General features: G+C 38.8%; 1 protein-coding gene and 1 long non-coding RNA gene across 2 annotated transcripts in view; both read right to left on the bottom strand.

The window, feature by feature from the left end:
• ptk7b (protein tyrosine kinase 7b) overlaps positions 1 to 19128 on the bottom strand; it is a 99653-nt gene that overhangs the window by 46178 nt on the left and 34347 nt on the right. The gene's annotated exons all lie outside the window — the stretch shown is intronic.
• LOC117596852 (uncharacterized) lies at positions 380 to 14254 on the bottom strand. Its single transcript, XR_004577842.2, has 2 exons — positions 5695 to 14254; positions 380 to 5566 (listed from the first exon to the last, which is right to left on the bottom strand). It is a non-coding gene; the product is annotated as an uncharacterized LOC117596852 (long non-coding RNA).

Below are 19128 nucleotides of genomic sequence, written 5' to 3' on the forward strand. Positions count from 1 at the left end.
TGTGGTGAGGAGGAGTGTACTCCTGAGCTCTTGAGCCATAGCAGGTCTCCAGTCAGCACTACAGTACTGACACCAACACCACCTCTCTCGCTCTCTCTCTCTCACACACACACACACACACTCACACACACACATAGCCATCATGGAGCTGTGAGGCAATGAACGCTAACCTGAGAACGCCATGGCAACCTCTCCGCATCACACCCCACCACACCCCCACTCCTCATGGGTACCTCCATTGTTAAAGATGCTAATAGGAATGTGTTATCCGCTCTCCTGTTACAAGAGTTCAGACCTAAGCTTGAGTCAATAAGTTTGCATCCCCTTAGTTTCTGAGTGAAACTACTGCATTTTACAATTTAACTACAAAACAATTCCATTTTTATTTAATTCTCTTTTAATACTTTATTATTTAAAACTCCCTCTCTTTTGATATTTATTATTTTTATTTTATTTTTGTCATTATTATACTTTTTTTTTTTACGTTTATTCTATTTTAGTAGCAAGCTCGTAAGTTTGTATCCCTATTGTCATGTTCTACTTTATTTAAAGGAATTTGTCTCTTTAAGGTGTGTAATATTTAAAAGTCAACACATTTGCAGAATGTACCATGGCAGCAGAATGTAACATGGAATAAATGTTCACATTTATTATCTTCTTTAGACATGCATGTTTGTTTGTTTTATTATGAATATTTTCCTGTTGGACCATTTTTGTTATAATGAAGGAACTTTATTAGAACATTACATTTCGTTTTGGATCTTTGGGTATGCAAACATTTGCACTCACTGTAACTGTATATGAGGGCAATTAAACATGCCTGTGTTTGGTGTTTTCATATTTCATATAGAGCACTAAATTTCATTCTTTCATTCATTAATACAATATTTTCTCAGATTTTGATTATAATGTATACTGTAACCCCTAGCTGAGAAGTAACGGCCTTGCTCAGAGTTAGCCAAAATATTACTAAAGTTTTTAAAAAAAAAAAGCACAAGCTGAACTTTTCCCATCAGGATAATCGCCATCATGGCAGGATGGACATTCACTCTCTTCAATCGTTGTCTTAAAAACAAAACCAAACTCAGACACAACAAAAAAAAATAAGAAAAAGCACATAAAATATAGTGCAATAAAGCACGTCAAATAGTCTGGACATATTTTATTTCTTCCTCCCCACTGTCTCTGCCGCTGCCTCTGCCCATTAACAAACCATTGCAGCATGTAGCATCCATGATGAGTAATAATCATAAAAACATGGCAAAGGAGGGTAAAAAGGACACACACACATGCACACACACTGAGTTATAAGCAGATTTTTCCCACATCAAACAAGTGTGTGGTTGCGTCTGAGTATATGTATGTGCAGCTCTCTGGTGATTTACCGCAGGTTTTGGTTAAACAGACCACCCAGGCCTGTTCATTAGCGATTCATTACCCAATTACACATCCTGGGATGAGCCTTTGTGAAGTATGGGAAAACACTTACTCAGAGTCTCATCAGAAAAGCCTTTTATACACATTTATATAAAGATACCATTGTTCCAGAAACCTAAAACAATACAGCTATTATTACATGTATGCACTGCTTGTCATGGGGTGTATTTTCAAGTGGAAAAGATGACAGAAGAGCGACTGCAGAACAAAAGGAAGTGTTGATTTGAACTCTCTCAGTGAATATAGACCGCAGGGCAACGCTGCCTAATGCACCTCCACTTCCCTTCAGGCTCATACAAACTTAGAGTGTATGATTCATGGGGCAATAAACCTTTAAGTGTGATTCAAGAGGTCAGGCTCAGAGTTGGTCTTTACTCATGCTTTTACAACATTTTCTTTGCTGTTTCTCAATGGCAGGGAGAACAAATCCTGTAAATGGCTTTCCTGCCATGCCATATGCAGAGAATGAGCGGCATTTCCGCAGAGTTTCAGGATCAATGTTTTAAATGGAATCTTTCACTAATCTGTAAAATCCACATGTTCTGGACATCATTACTACACTCCTGGCATTTCCTACATTATTAAACATCTTTTATCACCTGTGTGTTGGGTGCAACTCGGTCATTAATCATTACATGTTTACTGGCTTCATTGACAGGAATCAGCACAGCAAAACAAACAAAAAAAACACAATTCATGGACATGGACAGAAAAGCGTCCACTTATCAGGGGATAAACTGATAGCATAAACAAAGATCACCTTATAAAAAAGGCACACAGACTAAATACTTGACCTTCATGGCTATGTTTTACCTTCAATCTTTTGTTTCTCGTTCTGTTTCCAGGTAACTTTTGCTCGGTACAGTTGTAAGTAGAAATATCAGCTACTACTTTATAAAGAACAACTCTAGCACAGAAACAGACATCAGATTGACTCCAACAATAATAAAACTGGACACTGTGTGTGGCGATATTCCGTCCACAAATTACAAAGACCTGAAGGTAGAGGATTGAGTGGCTCATAAAGTATAGTTCAGCTCAGCAAAGTGAACTATAAACAGCTGTGGTAGAAGCCCAGATGCCTCGACTAAGCCCTTAACCTTAGTCAAGATCTGCAGTGTTATTCTTACAGCAATCTTTCACCATAAAGCTTCATATATTCCCACTGAATTACATTTCCTTCTCTCTCAAGTCACTCATTTACTCACTCACTCTTTCATTCAGACACATATCCATTTATTACAACACTCACTCATTAAGTCGCTAGCTAGAACGCATAGGAGTTTTTTAATGTTAAAAATGAAAACATGATTATTGAGTCAGGGGACAATAAAATACTCAATAACACTTTATACGATGCCACTCACTCATTATTGAGTCACTTACTCTCTGTGTGGGTTTGATATGGGCTTTTACAAGATTTTATATTAGTAACATTTTGCCATTAATTCTGTCTATTTTCTACACACTGTGTTTGCTGGCGCTTGGCTCATATCCAACCACCATACAAAGATAGAGAAAACATGATGCCTTCCTTCCAATTCGAGATGTGGTTGTGATATCTGTACTCTCTCTCTCTCTCTCTCTCTCTCTCTCTCTCTCTCTCGCTCTCTCTCTCTCTCTCTCGTAGTCTAGCAGGCTCCATTTACAGAGGGAACATGATGGAGTTCATTACTCGTAAAATACGGCCATTCAAAATGCACTTAAAATGCCATTAAACACGCAACTATCTTCTGACAGAGTCAACACAAAGCAGATTCAGTGAGCATCACTCATTTCATTCTGTTGCAAATGTAAGAGCAGACAAGAGTGATTCAGACCAGACAAACTATAAAGCAGAGCATCTCCAGAGAATTGGACTTAGCTACACCACAGTGCCACATCACTAATACATTCTCCAGACCAGACTCAACAGTTCAGCCGCAAACATAGAAAAAAAAAGCCTAAAGATCGGAGATCTTCCTGAAGACCGGGATAAGCAATCTTGCAGTAATAGTGCATTTGCTATCCGATGACTTTATTATAAAGGGAATTTATAGTGGCAATTTGGGGTTATATACGCTGTCCAACAAAAACATTGTCCTGTTTGCTACAGTAAAAAAAGAATTTACAGAACTGCAGAATGAGTACAGAGATTTTACGGTTAAGTTAGAGCTGAGGAACTTCAAACAAAATGCAGGCCAAAAATAGTCAAATTAAAGAAGCATGTATTACACTATTTATAAAGGATGGGAAGATGCTTTTCTCATCACTAGTAATGAGTGATGATCTTCACTTGACATACACAACAGATGGAGTTCAAATCCATGGCTATGTGTCCACAGTACTCCCTCTCTATAGACAGATTGGGTCTACTTTAGCCCTGTACAGAAGAAAGACAATATATTAGACTTCTAGGGAGAACTGGAAGAAAACTGGAGGGATGACATGAAGTCCCCAGAGATTTCCTCATTCTTTACATCCCATCTTCTCTTCTACAGAATCCCTGAGATAAGAGCTTTTACCCATCCTAATATTCCACCCTGAATCCTGGTCTGGTGGTCACATTAGTGGGAGTACAATATGTTATCCAGTTAGCAGGGGGATAGTGTACACCCAGACTGAGGACAGAAAGCTTACAGACAGGAAGTATCTGAGATTTCTCTGCAGCACTTAATGCTGACCTGGAGGGAGTGTGGAAACTTCAGCAATGGAACAGTGCTTCTTTCCTGTCAGATGAAGCTTAATGTTGCATAGTTTACACTGGATCTCCCATTAAAGTCTGAAAACCCAGGGGCCTAGGATGCAGTGTGGAAAAGTGGTGTAAATAAAATTTTTAAATAAACTATTGATTTTTATTAATGGACCATTACTATAATTATACAGTATTATTGATGAAATGAGAGAGCTTTGAATATCTCATCCCCACCCCTTCCCCATGATGTATCATGCTGATCAGAGCTATCCTTCCTCCCCTAGAAATTCAGGAAAGGGTCATTTCATTGGTCATGATTTTTGGGTCGGGGTAACTTACCCAGAATAAAAAGTCAGTATCTCAGAAAGTCTGTCTCTCCTGTCCTCCGCGTTCATGTCTTCCTTAGGTAAGAAAACTGCTCTATCACTATTCTACATTAAATGCCTCTGTAATAACTGTAATAACTCCTTAACCTTAACTTCATAACCACAAACCGTTACCCATAACTCCTTATGCATAACTGCTTAACTGTAACACCTCAACCATAGCTCATCAACCTTAACTCCTGAACCTTGTATTTGAACAAATACAAAGGTCAAATATTGTATGTTAAAATATTAGTAGTAAAAAAAGAAAAAATGTCATCAAAATGTCACACAAAAGACAAAAACATTTGCATCTCTTTTCTGTATAACCGCCTACAACACCTTCCATATCCTCTGAGCAGCTATTAAGTCCTCTCAGCTGTCAATGCTCGTCATTACTTCTGACATTTCTTTATGATTCTGACATAAGCTGCTTACTTTGAGTCTGCTTTCTGGAGAATTAGAAGGTCATGGGAATGGGCGCTTTTGCTCCTACTGGCTTCCAGCTTCTGTAACTTCTGTAAATTCTGTTCATTTAACTGAGCTGCAAACTACTACTTAATATTTAAATCATACTATTACTGGATTAAATGCTCCCTGCACATACAATATGTTGACCTTATCTGTCTAATAATTAAAATGAATAGCAATGTACATATAACTTATGACTTATTGTAATCTATATTTTCATGGTTCCTCCTATGCAGTGCATCCACTATTAGGAAACGTTCAACGAGACTTTTTTTTTCAGTCTTGCACTTCATACTGTTTTGCAAGGAATATGTTGTATAATGATAAATATTTTATTTGTTACTGTACATTTTCCAAAGCGACACAAGTAAACACTCCAATGAGAGTATCAGTGAGTGGCGTTAGACAATCTGCAAACAATCTATCACACGGAGCAGCGAGCAGTGTGTTTCCAGTCAGTGCTATGGTTCTGCCCTTTTCCAGGAAGAGTATGGCTGACTTGAATACGTAACATTGTGGTCATCAAAACTTGATTACTCCTGAGGAGCACAGTTCCGGCAGTTCATCAGCTCTCCTACCCCTACAGCTCCACTTATTCAGGATCCAGCACCATGAGATCCTACCTCAATGAGTATATGAGAAAACAGAACTAGTTTCAGGCCAACATGAATGCAGCCCGGTTTACACATATTCACCTAGTCACGTCCTCTCTCGCTCACACACACACACACACACACCATGCTCTACCTCTCACTGAACCTGAGTGGAGATCTCTATGGAGAATAATAACATCCTGTTCTGACAGTTAAGGGCTTGAAAAGTTTTACACAGCGCTGTTATACTCTAAATGGATCCAACAGCCTGGCAGATAACAGCTCAGAGCAATTAGCTGTGAGTCAATTAGATCCAGCTGAAGAGTTCACACAGTCCCACACAACTAAACAAGGGTGATGGGATATTGTTTACCACTCTGCATTTAAATAAAGATGGCAATAAGAGCATTTTAATCATGTAGAAGTGTGAGCGCTTCTTCTGCAATACTTTACAGTTACAGATGCATTATCCTAATGAGCTGCAGTCATTTTTAATGAACACTCTTGACTAGTGCTGGATAATATGGATAAAAATGGCATACTATTATTACATTGGTACACATTGCAATTGTAATATATTGCAATAAATATTGCTAAGGACTGGTGAAGCTCGGATGTTACGTATTGGCCTGCATTAATTGGACCAAGATTTTTTTTATTATTATTATTATGTCAATCCTACAATTTATCAAAGAAAGGTCAGAATGCTCAAAACATAATAAAATAATAAAAAATGTGTGTTTTTGGGAATAAGTGGGTCATATTACAGGCTTAAGGCTTAAAATTATATTATGTACTGTACTGTGCTAAGGTTGACTGTAAAGGGTGCCATTTTTGAAGGGCTTAGTGGGTATCACAGAGCAAACTGGTGGAGGTGAGAGCCAGAGAAGGAGAAACAGAGATGATGTGAAAGAGGTTACACAACTGACAGTGTCTTTCTCCGCTGCTGAATTCCAATGCGCAAATTCAATCAGTTGTCTATTATGGGCACAATGGATAAGACATACAGTTACCTATAACACTAGCTGATGTAAGCTGTACACAATAAGTCGAATGAATAGAACTGAACTGAACATTTAAACAAGCTCTCCAATACTCCAAAAGAGGTCACTGAACAGCACATACTCTGCTATGAGCCTAGAAACTTTCACTCTTTTTGGCCACCTGAATATTCTGCTCAAGGATGGTGTATATCTATGTGTAATGTCAACTTAGTTAAGACAAACCACCCCAACACCATTTCTTTTATTATGTCTCATTAAAGAATTCATGTTTTCTCACAGATAACAGCAGACAGCAATAAACAATAGATGCAGACTGTCAATGAGTCAATATTAAGCACTATAATCCCTCTATAAATATTGCCTTTAGGTGTGACTGTGTGTAAAAAAAAAAAGCGGAAAAAATCAGAAAACTCACGGACTTGCATAATATTGTGCTTATGAATCCTTTGTAGAAACACAATTACTGATTTCCTGTCAATGTAACATGACTTCATCTTACACACTAACTTAAAAGTTCATCTAATTAATTTATTCACTGATATTGAAATCACCCTCATCAGTGCTGTACTATAATAAGAACTACTGTGGTCCCAGACCAAACTGATATCATGTAAAATTTATCATTCAGAGAGATTTGGTCCTATTTCATGTGAAGACAGTTATGACCAGGCAGCAGGGTGGTGGAGGCAGTGTTTCCGCTTCATAGCTCCAGGGTTTCTGCTTCAACCTTGAGCTTGGGTTATTGCCGGTGTGGAGTTTCTGTTAATGTTCTCCCAATGTTCATTTGGGTTTCCTCTGGGTTCTCCAGTTTCCTCCCACCTCGGTTTAGAGACTGGCTACTCTAAAGTGTGAACATGTGTGTGCATAGCAATGGACTGGCGTCCCATGCAGGGTGTATTCCAGCTCCGTGCCCAGCGTTCCTGGGAAAGGCTCCAGATCGACCGTGACCCCGACCAGGATAAAGTGGTTAGTGAAGATGAATGAAGGAATGAAGGAATGACCACTAACCCCTGCCCTTAGACCAAATGTAACTCTCACTATTTCTGAGTTTAGCTGTGAATTTGTCTTGAAATCTTGATGCTGTGCTGATAACCTACGAAGTACAAACAACAGAAAAAGACCCGTTTTTTTTTAATTCAGGTACACTTATGGCTCTGCTAACATGGGACACTATCAAACTTAAGATTAGTTTGTAGAACAGGAAAGAGGATAAACTGATACCCTGTGTAATATGGAGAAAAAAAACAGGGGAAGTTTACAGTAAGTGACTTTTCAGTTCAAACATGTTAGCTTTATCACACTGTCAGTACACATCCGCTTACCTGCTGACAGTTTACCACAGTTTACCACAAAGCAAGGGCATGTCCAAGACCAACCATGCTGATTAAAAGGAGAACAAATACACTGTTTAAATAAACTCCAAACAAGACATGATGTAACCTTGAGCAGCTGCCAAAATCCTTTTGTACTGCATTTAATGTTTAGAAGACAAGATTTTTTGTATACTACCACACCAGACTAGAATATGCATGAGACATACTACAGTTTATAGCTGTAAATGTTAACATAGACCAGAAAAATGCTACGGAGCTAGCATTTTTGACCTAAACTACAGAGGAATGAGTTGTATAAAAAGACAGATGAAAAAGAAAATGGGAAGACATCCTTGTAGTATCTGAGGCTTATGGTATTTAAATTTCTAGATTAAATATGTAGAGCATCTAAATACCTGGAGTAGTTTTGGTGTGAATGAAGGTTTTACCTTAAAAACTCAAAGGATAATAGAAAACATTGGTCTCTGCTGCAGACAATAAGCACCAAAAAAATGCACCTTTTTGTCACTGCAAACAAGAGCTTTTTAAATTAAATTCAGTCACAAAGCAGAATTACAGAAATCCCAATGTAGAGTGAGCAATTCAGAGGTCAAAATGGCAAGGAAAAACTTCCTGAGAAACCATGAGGGGAAAAAAACCTTAAGAGGAACAAGAGTCAAAAGGGAACTCATCCTCTTCTAGGTGACTCTGGATAGTGAGGTTATAAATCACTACTCCTCTATAATTGTACTATAAATTTAAACAGTAATAAGTATGGTGAAAAGATATTCATGATGAGCATCATAGTCTTTATTTTTTACATCAGCAGACAGAGAGACAGACTGCAGTTTTCCCTGCACATCATCTGAACACAAGCTCTCTTTCCATAGTTTGTATTTGTTTATTTGGATATAGTTTGTCTCTGCTCTATATTTAGAATATGTGTACATGACTGTATGATATTTTGTAAATGTGTGTATGTGTTTCCCCACTGCTAAGTGTTTTGTGTGTGATTTTCAAATTCATTGGGCTTCTCCTCTATTGGTTTAATGGCTTGCTTTGGGAAAAATCTCCACTTAAACACTAATGCTGAAGTCATCCAAAAAAAAAAAAAAGAGCAGGGCTGAGTGTCTCAGTCTTTCCGCAAAGAGCTTTTCAGCAGGACTGAAACGACGGTAGGTTACTGACTATAGGATTGATGTGGCGTCAAAGCACCATTTAGTTAAAAACCTCATGAAGATGATATAGAATTACATTTGCTTGAATATAGTTTTTTTTTTTGAGAAAGCCTGACTTTATTTTCAATTGTAATGTTGTAGCTTAAATAGTTAAATAGTCGAAAATCAGTGTATTTCAAATGTAATTTTTGTGTTTCTAGTCCTATAATTATCATAGTAATCAGGCTCCAAAGTAAGTGGCGCAACAGAAGAGTGCTCACCCTGTCATCCGGAGAACACAAGTTCAAATCCTGATGTTGCCGCAGCCATCCATGGCCAGGAGGCTAGAAAGCAAAACTGACCTAGCTATCAGGGTTGGAGGGAAGGCATACTCTCTCCCCTGTCAATCACAGTGAGGCTAGCCAACCGTGGGTGTCTGTGAACTCATGCATGCAGAAGATAGCACTTTCCTCTGAATGTCTTACGCTGCCCTGTGATGCAGCATGAGCAGCAGTTTGAAAAGGTGGGGTTGACTGGCTTCACACGTCTTGGAGGATGTATGTGCTAGCCCGTGGCTAGTTTCTTTGTTTTCAGACTTTCGTTTACATTTTCTTAACCTGAATATTAGCCCCGCCCCCAGCCAAAACAGAGATCAGCTCTGACCATTTTCCTTAAAAGACTAATGAGCATATGTAGTTTCAGGATTGTGGGTGGGATCAGTCAGGTGGAAGGGGAAGGCTGATTTATGTTTTCATTGCAATTGCAATTCACCTCACAAGCAGCAGGAGGCTCTAAAAATTACAAACTGCCCCTTTAAAGACTGCAAGAACTGCTTAAGACCTGCTTCTAAAAAGTTTCACTTCCAACACAGAATGCATTAAATCACACACACACACACACACACACACAAACAGTTGACTAATGAGAGATGGAGGGCAGGTGTAACCACAATGCTCCCTTTCGGACACACAGGAGGAGAAAGCATACATGGGGAAAAAAGAGGAATGCCAGAAAAAAGAGCAGAATGAGCTTGTCATTGTAGAATCTACACCCCTGCTGACAGCTAATTAGCTGTACAGCTCTCTCTATTTCACCACCTCTTTCAATTTGTGCACAGCTGAAAACGCGTTTCCTGTCTCCGGGATTTTCTCCCAGTGTGAAGACGTGGAGCTCCCCTACTCAAGTGTTCGGATAACAAACCACACACACTCCTGTGATGTCAATCACGCACAGGCTCGGTTCAATAGTTTATCATGAATGTAAATCTCTTCCTCCTGGAAACTATTCTCCAAATGCTGATTTGAGACAGGTTACGGCATGCGTCTCATGTGACGCCATTAATGCTACCAGACACTAACTACTGGAAGCGTGTAATCCCTGTAATTATAGAGTTCTTGATGATCGACCAGTCTAGGGGGGGCCAGAGGAGGGAAACCCTGCTGTCAAGCCGACTCAAATTATTAACGTGATTTCAGACTTTCTTCAGTCAACAACTACAATTTTCACTACACATAATGATCATATTGATAGAAGAGCAGATTTTATATTACACTGCAAATTATATAACTTTCTATTGTGACTTACCTGAAAGACAGAGTGATATGTAAATGGCCAGAGCATTGTGGGTAGAGGAATCATCCACGACGACAGAGAGAGAGAGAGAGAGAGAGAGAGAGAGAGAGAGAGGGAGATTAGAAACATATTTAAAGCAGTTAATGTTCATGGTACAGTGCTGTTGAATATTTCATAGGAGACAATTTTACTGTTAATCCCAAGAACATTCACAGTTTTTTGCTACTAAACTCTATGAAACTCTACACATTATTAATGCAAAGCTCTATACATGTCTTTTTTCTATTTTTTAACCTGGCAGATTTGTAGTTATTAAGTCTTTTTTCCTATTTAATATATATTCAAAATTGTGATTTGAAGTAATTATTATATATTTATAGTCATTTCAATAATCTTTGTAGACTCAACAATATACTTTCAATAATATACTTTGTTCAATAATTCCCAGACTTAACTGATCTCTCAGACTTAACTATATACTTGTCTAATGTAAGCTAAGTCAAACATACATTATAGATAGAGTTTATTTCACATTATTATAATAAACATTCTCCATTTACTTTGACAGAAAGTGAGATCTTTCAAGCAAGAAAATCAAGTTGAGGACGATAGATTACTAATGTGAGATGGGGCGAGGGATGGGGCTTTCAGGGTGTCCGCTAACACTGGAAAGTTCAAAACACCTAAGCAGTTGTCACTTCTAGATTCATATGTTGATTCGATCATCTACTGATTTAAATGGGGGGGCTCTTTTTGTATATTTTTGAGTGATAGCAGCATGCTCTGGTGTTAAAATGTGGAGGTTCTGAGACAAAATGCATAAAGGTTGGCAGGTCCGTAGAAATATGTAAAGCACTTCAAGTCTAATTGAAAAGGGTACTACAGAAATAAAGATAGCTATTTTTTTGATATATTCACATGCTAATGTTTAGTCTACAACATTCCCTGCAGCGTATTTGTCTTTGAGAAGTTAAGGAGAAAAATAAATTCTGATTTTAACTGGGGAAATATTTCTGCTCAGTGTAGAATTTTCCATTCCCATTAAAGCTTCTAAAATTGGCCCTATTCATTAGGGAACAGACAAAGATACGCAAATAGGTTAAGGTGCCTGATCTAGTCACAAGGCAGCACACACATTTCTGTCCTAGAGAGTACAAAATCAGGGTCAACTCATTTGCTTTCTGTTCATGTATACCTCTAAAAGGAAAGAGCGATAGGAATATGAAGCACCATTCTCAGGCCACTGACACAAGGGATACAAATATCAGCACCCTCATATGAAGACAGAAGGAAAGGGTGGAAAATGGATAAGATGTGAACAGTTTTGTTGTCTTGCCCCCTGGGATCTTATTCCTGCCAGAGTAATAACCCACAGCAGTCCCTGAGAGAGGGGCTCTTTCTGAACACACTGCTTTATTGCTTGTGAAATAGACATGGTGGCCTATTTATACGGGGATTAGACTAGAGGCGATGGGGGTGTTAAAGGATTGATCCATCCCTCTCAAGCTTTTCTCTCAGGGTACAGGGACACCAAGGGAAGGCTTAAGCTGAGATGCACAAAGATTACTCATAGTAGGTTATTTTATATTAATAAAAACCATAATTAATACTGGGGGAAAACTGCTATCAGATCTTCTATTATATGTATATGTATGTATGCTGAACATAACACACTGACAGGTCAGTGAAGTCATAGCCCAAATCTACAAAAGAAGCAAATACAGAGAATTGTTAACAAACACACCCACAAAGTACAACCATACACAAAGATAATCGCCTGCTTGCCTTGAGGATAGGATTAGCTAGCTTAACTACTGAGCAAAGCTGTTCTGTACAAAGTAAATGCTCCAGCCACAGTCTTCCCCTAAAAAGACTGTATTAAAGGAATATTCCAGTATTTTTCAACCTACTGTACACCATCTGTAGCATATGTGCAATTACCAGAGACAAGAATTTCAACATGTTTCCCAGCATTTTTGTAGAAATTTATTATGAATTCTTCATTAAAATCTGCCTAATTTTGTCCTTTCATTGATGGGACTATTTTTTCAGGGGGACCATCATAGTCATATAGCCTGATATGTGCATGGATACCACAAAACCTTTGGGAAAGTATAAGTTACTAGAACTGCTGCAATGCTGGATAAACCTCCATAAAGAGAAGTTTGGTCTGTCTCAGCCTTGCATCTTTATTGTATGGGTGCAACAGTTCATTCATTGAATATTCAACTTCAGTAACTGCTCTATTGTGGTCAGGGTCACAGTGGATCCAGAGCCTATTCTGGAAAACACTTGGCCCAAGGCGAAGAGAATTTATCCAGGATGGGACACTAATCCAATGGAGGGTACCATGAACAAACTGAGTCAGTCAACATCCCATAATCCTGAGGATGGTAAAAATAGGGTTCAGGATGATGTAAAATCTGTTTTGGGACACTTTCGAGACAATGTTGTGTGCATTTACAATTCATGCCTGTAAAATATATAAAGTAACAGGTGAATGAATGTTGGATTGAGGTAAGGAAGGTTTTTTTTTTTTTTTTTTTTTTTTACACCTACAGGCAATTTAGCATATTTAGCCAGAGAACCCAGAGGAAACCCACATTGTGAAACTCCACACAGACAGTAACCCGTGCTCATGATTGAAGCGGGGACCCTGGAGCTGTGAGACAGCAACGCTACCCATTGAGTGCAACAGGTGAAGTTTTGAATTCACATTATATAGATGAATATCGATAGAATTAAAAAAAAAAAAAAAAAAAAAGACCCTTAATTTTCCATTATATTTGAGTTTTGAGTAAGCTGCGTTTTCTGCTCTGTTCTCAGTACTGGAAAACATCAAAATTCTTGTCTGTACCTGCACAAAGACTACAGAGATAGTGGACAGAGACGAAGTAATAGTAATAATAATAATAGGATTAGTAATAGAAGTAATTAGAAGTAATAACAGGAATAGCTCTCCAAGAAAAAAATCTTATCTCCTGATATTGACATGACATTAACTTCAGGACTAAATGACATTTCAGAATGGCCAACCTTGTGTTTACCTCAGAAAATGTTCAAAGGAATGTTAATCAATAAATCGGATGCATGCTTCCATTAGGTTGAGTTAGTAATACAACACATTACATGCAAGCTATTTTTACATCAGTCTCTCCTTTGTCTCAGAGGGTCAAAGATGAGCTCCCCGTTTCCACATCAATGGAGACACTAATACAGCAGCTAATGATTTACAGCTAATCTCATGTTTCCCTCACTGCGGTCAGTTTCAAAACAAACCTGAGTCTTTTCCATCTGCCTCTACAATCAATTTCACTCCCAGTCACCCGCTCATTTATAGCCGGGCTAGAAGGGGCTCGAGGTAAAGCAGATCTCAGCTATTGATTTCAACTGTCCTTGCTCATCTCCCAAGAAGGGTCATGGAAACACTGCCATAGCCTCAGGAGAGAAAAGGGAATCAGTCTGACTCCTCAGTGTCTCAGAGACATTCCAGAGCAAGTGGGTTTGCCATCTGACACCTGAGCCTCCCTCCGTGATGACTGACTTGTGCAGATCCGTTTGAAGAAAAAACATAAACATATCAGTGAAAGCACCGAAAGAGCCTAATGGACTACGTAATGAATAATGAAGTAAAGAAAGATGGCCAAACAAACAGGAGAGAGAGAGAGAGAGAGGAACCTGAGAATTAAATGCGGCGTTACTACAGAAATGCACACTTATAATCTATTACCGTTCGACTGTCTACAGCTTTAACACTTAAATATTTAAACGTTTTCCTATTCACAAACAGGAAAGTTGGGACGCACTTAATACAAACCGAGTGCAAATACTGAAAACAAATACATCTCTCTCTCTCTTTTTGACTCTTACGCTATTGAGCAGCATATAGACAGATTGCAAGTGCATGGCAGAAGTCAAATTTCTACGTGTGTTCCCTACAGCTCTAAAGATAATCCAATAATCTGCCTGTGAACGAATGGTTGAACAGATGATATTTTTAGCTCATTCCTAATTTGTCTCATGTAACGCTGGGGAAATGTGTTACATGAACCAACCTGGGGGACCTGAAGAAAGACTATTTCATTTGTGTTATACAAAAAGGATAGGAGACTAACTGTTAAGTGAGACTAAATTGAATAAAATCTGAAGAGAATTTTGTAATAAAGGCCATAGCCCTGGTAATTTAAGCATCCTCCTTTCCTCTCTTCCTTACCTCCTTCCTCTTGGACACAGTTACCACAGCAACTGAGAAAGATATCATGACACCAAAGGAAAGAGACAAGCTTCAGGTCAGAGGTCAATTCAGGCTCATTTATATTTCTGCAGAGCAAAGTAACAGTCCCGTCTGAATACAAGAAAGACTGAATTAGGATTAGCAGACTAAATGGGTTACTTATCATAGGACATTTTTCTTTCCATCTGTTCATCTAAGGATGAGTTATGGCACCAACAGTACACGTATGCATGTACACATACATATACACTCAAATGTATGGCCAAAGACACCCATGCAAACATGCACCCTCTCTTTCTTGTAATATGATTAGCCATCTGCTGATAAAGCATGGATTAAGAGTTATGGCTTTATGCCAAGCTATTCAAAGCCCAGCAACTACTGGGCGTGTTATGTATTTCAAAATCATCAGACCATCAAGACAGAAGTACTGCACGCTCCCGTGCACCCGGGAGCTTAAAAAGCTATGGAGCCAACACACACTTCCAGGAGGTCAGCGAGATGTTCTCCAAATTGGAAGTGAACCAGATATTCCACTTGAGTGCCTAAAACCCAGAGGCCAATCCACTTCCCAAATGCTCTACGCCTGCACTCTGCTCATGGTTTATTAACTACCAATCCCAACATCGCACGCAACGATCAAAACATGACACAATATCTGTCCACACATACACACACATCCTCACACACCGCAACACAATCCACTTTCATGAGTAGAACCAATACAGTTCATTTGAGGTAATGCTTTTTGGTAAGAACTTATTTAGATGCTATCCTTCTTACTGTCATTGTGTTAAGACGATTAGTGCCACCAAGGCTCATACTGAATAGGATCTTTGTGGTGTGAGGACAAGTGAGTGAAATGGCCAAAGAAAGAGAATGGGAACGCTTCAAACCATGGCAAAGAGTGTGTGAGATGGTGTGTGTGTAGTGAGAGATGGTGTCAGTTATCAGAGTCTCACCATGCTCCAGTAATCTCCTGACTCTACAGAGTTCCTGAACCCGGTCCAACATTCCTGAACTAACAGTCTAGAGCAAAAATGACAAAGGTGGCTATTCAAAGGAAGCTGTTGTGAAGCATCACCTTTCCAAACAAAAGGAGCACTAAGACGACATAGTGAAATCAGATCCAAGCTCTTCACCATGCCAAGCTTCTTCTTTTTTTTTTTTTGCTAGTTAGATAAATATATAAACTCCCACCAGAACCTGGAACTCTCACTTTACTACGTAAAGAGTAGATTCTCCAATTCATTATGCAATCAATAGAACAATAAATGGCAGATAAACAGAAGAGTTGAGAGAGGCACTGTACACACACCAGCATGCTCCGGTTCCCACTGCATGGTTACACGAGACCAGGGAGCTGATGTCCAATTTGGCACTGAACCAGATATTCCATATATTTGAGTCCTCCTCTCCTGATGAAATGAGGTTTGAAACTGAGAGACAGTCACATGACTGACACTCCTGAAGGACTGACAGTTAAATGGAAACACTGCCACTTGAACTACTGCATTCCATTGGCTATGGGTTATAAAACAGACAAATAAGAGGGGGAAAAAAACCTTACCTTTAGATATTTGTACCACTGGCTCATTAATGTCTGGATAATTCAAAAAGGACTGAATAAAGTCATCCTTGAGGTAAGAGAAAATGGTTTGTGATTGTAACTAGGTTTTTCAGTGATGTTTCAGTTAAAGCTGAACAGCTGAAGGACACTGGGTACTACAGTGCATAACTCCTTCTGTGGTGCAGATCAGCTTTTCTCGCTTATACCACAGTGGTGTTAAAATCTAAAAATCTGATTGGTTTGAAGGTGTTGATTAACTTTCTATAACAGCAGATCTGAAAGTAGCTGCAAGACATATCCAGATTTATATTGACGTGCTCATACTAATACGTCATTGTTTCTACAGTAATGGCTAATTCACTCAATCTTGGATAGCGGATGCTATATGTAATCCAAGTATAATAAATTAAAAATAATCTAAAATGTCTAATAATAACAGATTACAAACATGCATTTAATTTAACAAAGAATACTATATAATCATCCATGTAGTGAAGCGTCCTGTAGGGAGATGTTTATTTAACATTTATAGAAGTCTTTAGTGTCATTGGTTTGTTTCCGACATGGGTTTCGAGGTTTCTTTTTTCTGCATTTTTCCCTTAGTAATTGGTGAAAAGTGAGTGAATGACTCCATTAAATGTAATTAGAAATGGATAAAAAAAAGTATAGTATACCATTTTTTATTAAATAGAAAACTGTAATCGTTAGCAAATTGGACTTTGGACTCTGAATGCTGCTATAGGAAAACAATGAACAGCCCTCATCACACTAAATCTTTCACCATGACAACTAAAAAACAATTTTTAATCATTAATTAATAAATGGATTATATTTTCAATTGAATGACATATTTTACAACATAAACATTCAGCATAAGAGAGAAGTCTTGCAGTGTCAGTGCTCATTTCTGTCAGCACAACACTTGTGCCTTTCTTTCTCAATGCCAGACCTCCAAACCCAAACTCTTCTGTTACAGGGTTTAAATAATGAGGTGTCATTTCAAGAGCACTTACTTTTCTCTGAGGTGGGAAGTAATGAAGTAATGAAGTATGCTGTTAGAAGCAAAACGTTCCTCAAGGGTTCTTTAAGAATAAACGCAGTGGCTTGATTTATATTTACCCCCATGAACTTTAGTGGTTTCACTCCAACTATGTTCAATACTTTTCTTTTTATTTGTAAATCATTTTGCAAACTATATCGATTTTTCCCCCACACTTCAATATTATGGGCTATTTTGTGCCAGGTCCCACTATAAAAATGGAAATGTTCAGGGGAAAGGTGCACTAATTTATCATTAGTAACCAAAACCAACATGTAATTGGAAACACAGACATCTTTCCCTATAGGTCTGTCTCACAGCACAGGAAAAGTGCACGACTAAGTGGGTAAACACATAGTACACGCTAACTAGACAGAACAAGGGATAGGATAAAGTAGACAGCATAATTATGCAGAGTTGAGCACGCTGTGCAAATTGCATGTAACTGTTAACCATGTGTGCATTCCAATTCAGTGCGTTAGCATAATGGCCAAGGTTGGCTGCTCAGCAATGGTATGTACATCATCACACAGGCATCCCCAAAACACACACTGTGTGTAGCTCTCCTGCTCCCACTGACAAAGAGCCTCCTTCCTTTCTATGTCTCCTCTCAGACAGACAGCGCATGAATTAAAGAGATGACAATCCCACAATAAAAGCTTAGCCCATTTCCCCAGGCGGTTAGCACCCACATACGGCTGCTTCCTGAGGGAAAAGACAAAAGCATTCATGAGCTCCAGAAGAGGATTAGAGGAGAAAGATTAACTTGGGGCGAAAAGCAAAAATCATATCATATTATACTTGAAGATTTTCTGACGATACACAGTATGTTAAGAGATTTAGGTTTGCTAAGACCAGGGCAACAAAACACTAGTGCCACTGCAAAACACTGAAACGTTCAATTGACACTTCACTCTGATTAACAGTACAGTTGGTCAGTGCTGTAAACTTAATAATGGTACCATGATACTCTTAGAAATGAGCACTGTTGGGCTTCCCAGAGGCAGAACAGAAAAGAGTTCGCCCTGTCATTGGGAGAACGCATGATCAAACTAGCTCATCTGTGGCATGGAGTCTAGTCTCAGTCCCAAATTCTTCCAGCTCTCTGGGTGGGAGGGATGATGTTACTCTCTATCCTGTCACTCGGAGAAACACAAAGCAATTACAGGCATCTGTGAGCTCATGGCTGTGGAAGACAGCGTTTTTCCTCACATACAGTGTGACATACAGTGCAGCTCAAAATGATGCACACACTGGCTTCACGTGTCTCAGAGGAAACACGTTAGCCTTCACCCTCCCCGCTGTGGCTGTCTTCTAACAGGGGACAGCTAGCTAGTGGATTGGAATAGGCAAATGACCAAATGTATTGTGTATTGAGTAATTTATCACAGTATTGATAAGATTTCTGCCTTATTTCTTCAAAAGGTTTGAGCAACAGGTCTGAAAAATAATACACCTATATACAAAGGAATTCTCATATAATTCATTACATTAAAAAAAAAAGCATCACTAACAATTTGCAGTCATGAAAACAGCTATAAATCTGTGTAGCAAATTGGATATCAAATCAGATACCGGTATGTTTCAGGCTGCATCATGCTTCAACGGCAGCCTACTGTAATTCTTCCCATGAGCTGACAGCCATGCCATGGGCGAGATTTGACTGACTTCCCAGTGGAACAGATGGATTCAATTCAAT

Source organism: Pangasianodon hypophthalmus, chromosome 3, assembly GCF_027358585.1.
Source record: "Pangasianodon hypophthalmus isolate fPanHyp1 chromosome 3, fPanHyp1.pri, whole genome shotgun sequence".
In the NCBI taxonomy this organism is placed as follows: domain Eukaryota; kingdom Metazoa; phylum Chordata; class Actinopteri; order Siluriformes; family Pangasiidae; genus Pangasianodon; species Pangasianodon hypophthalmus.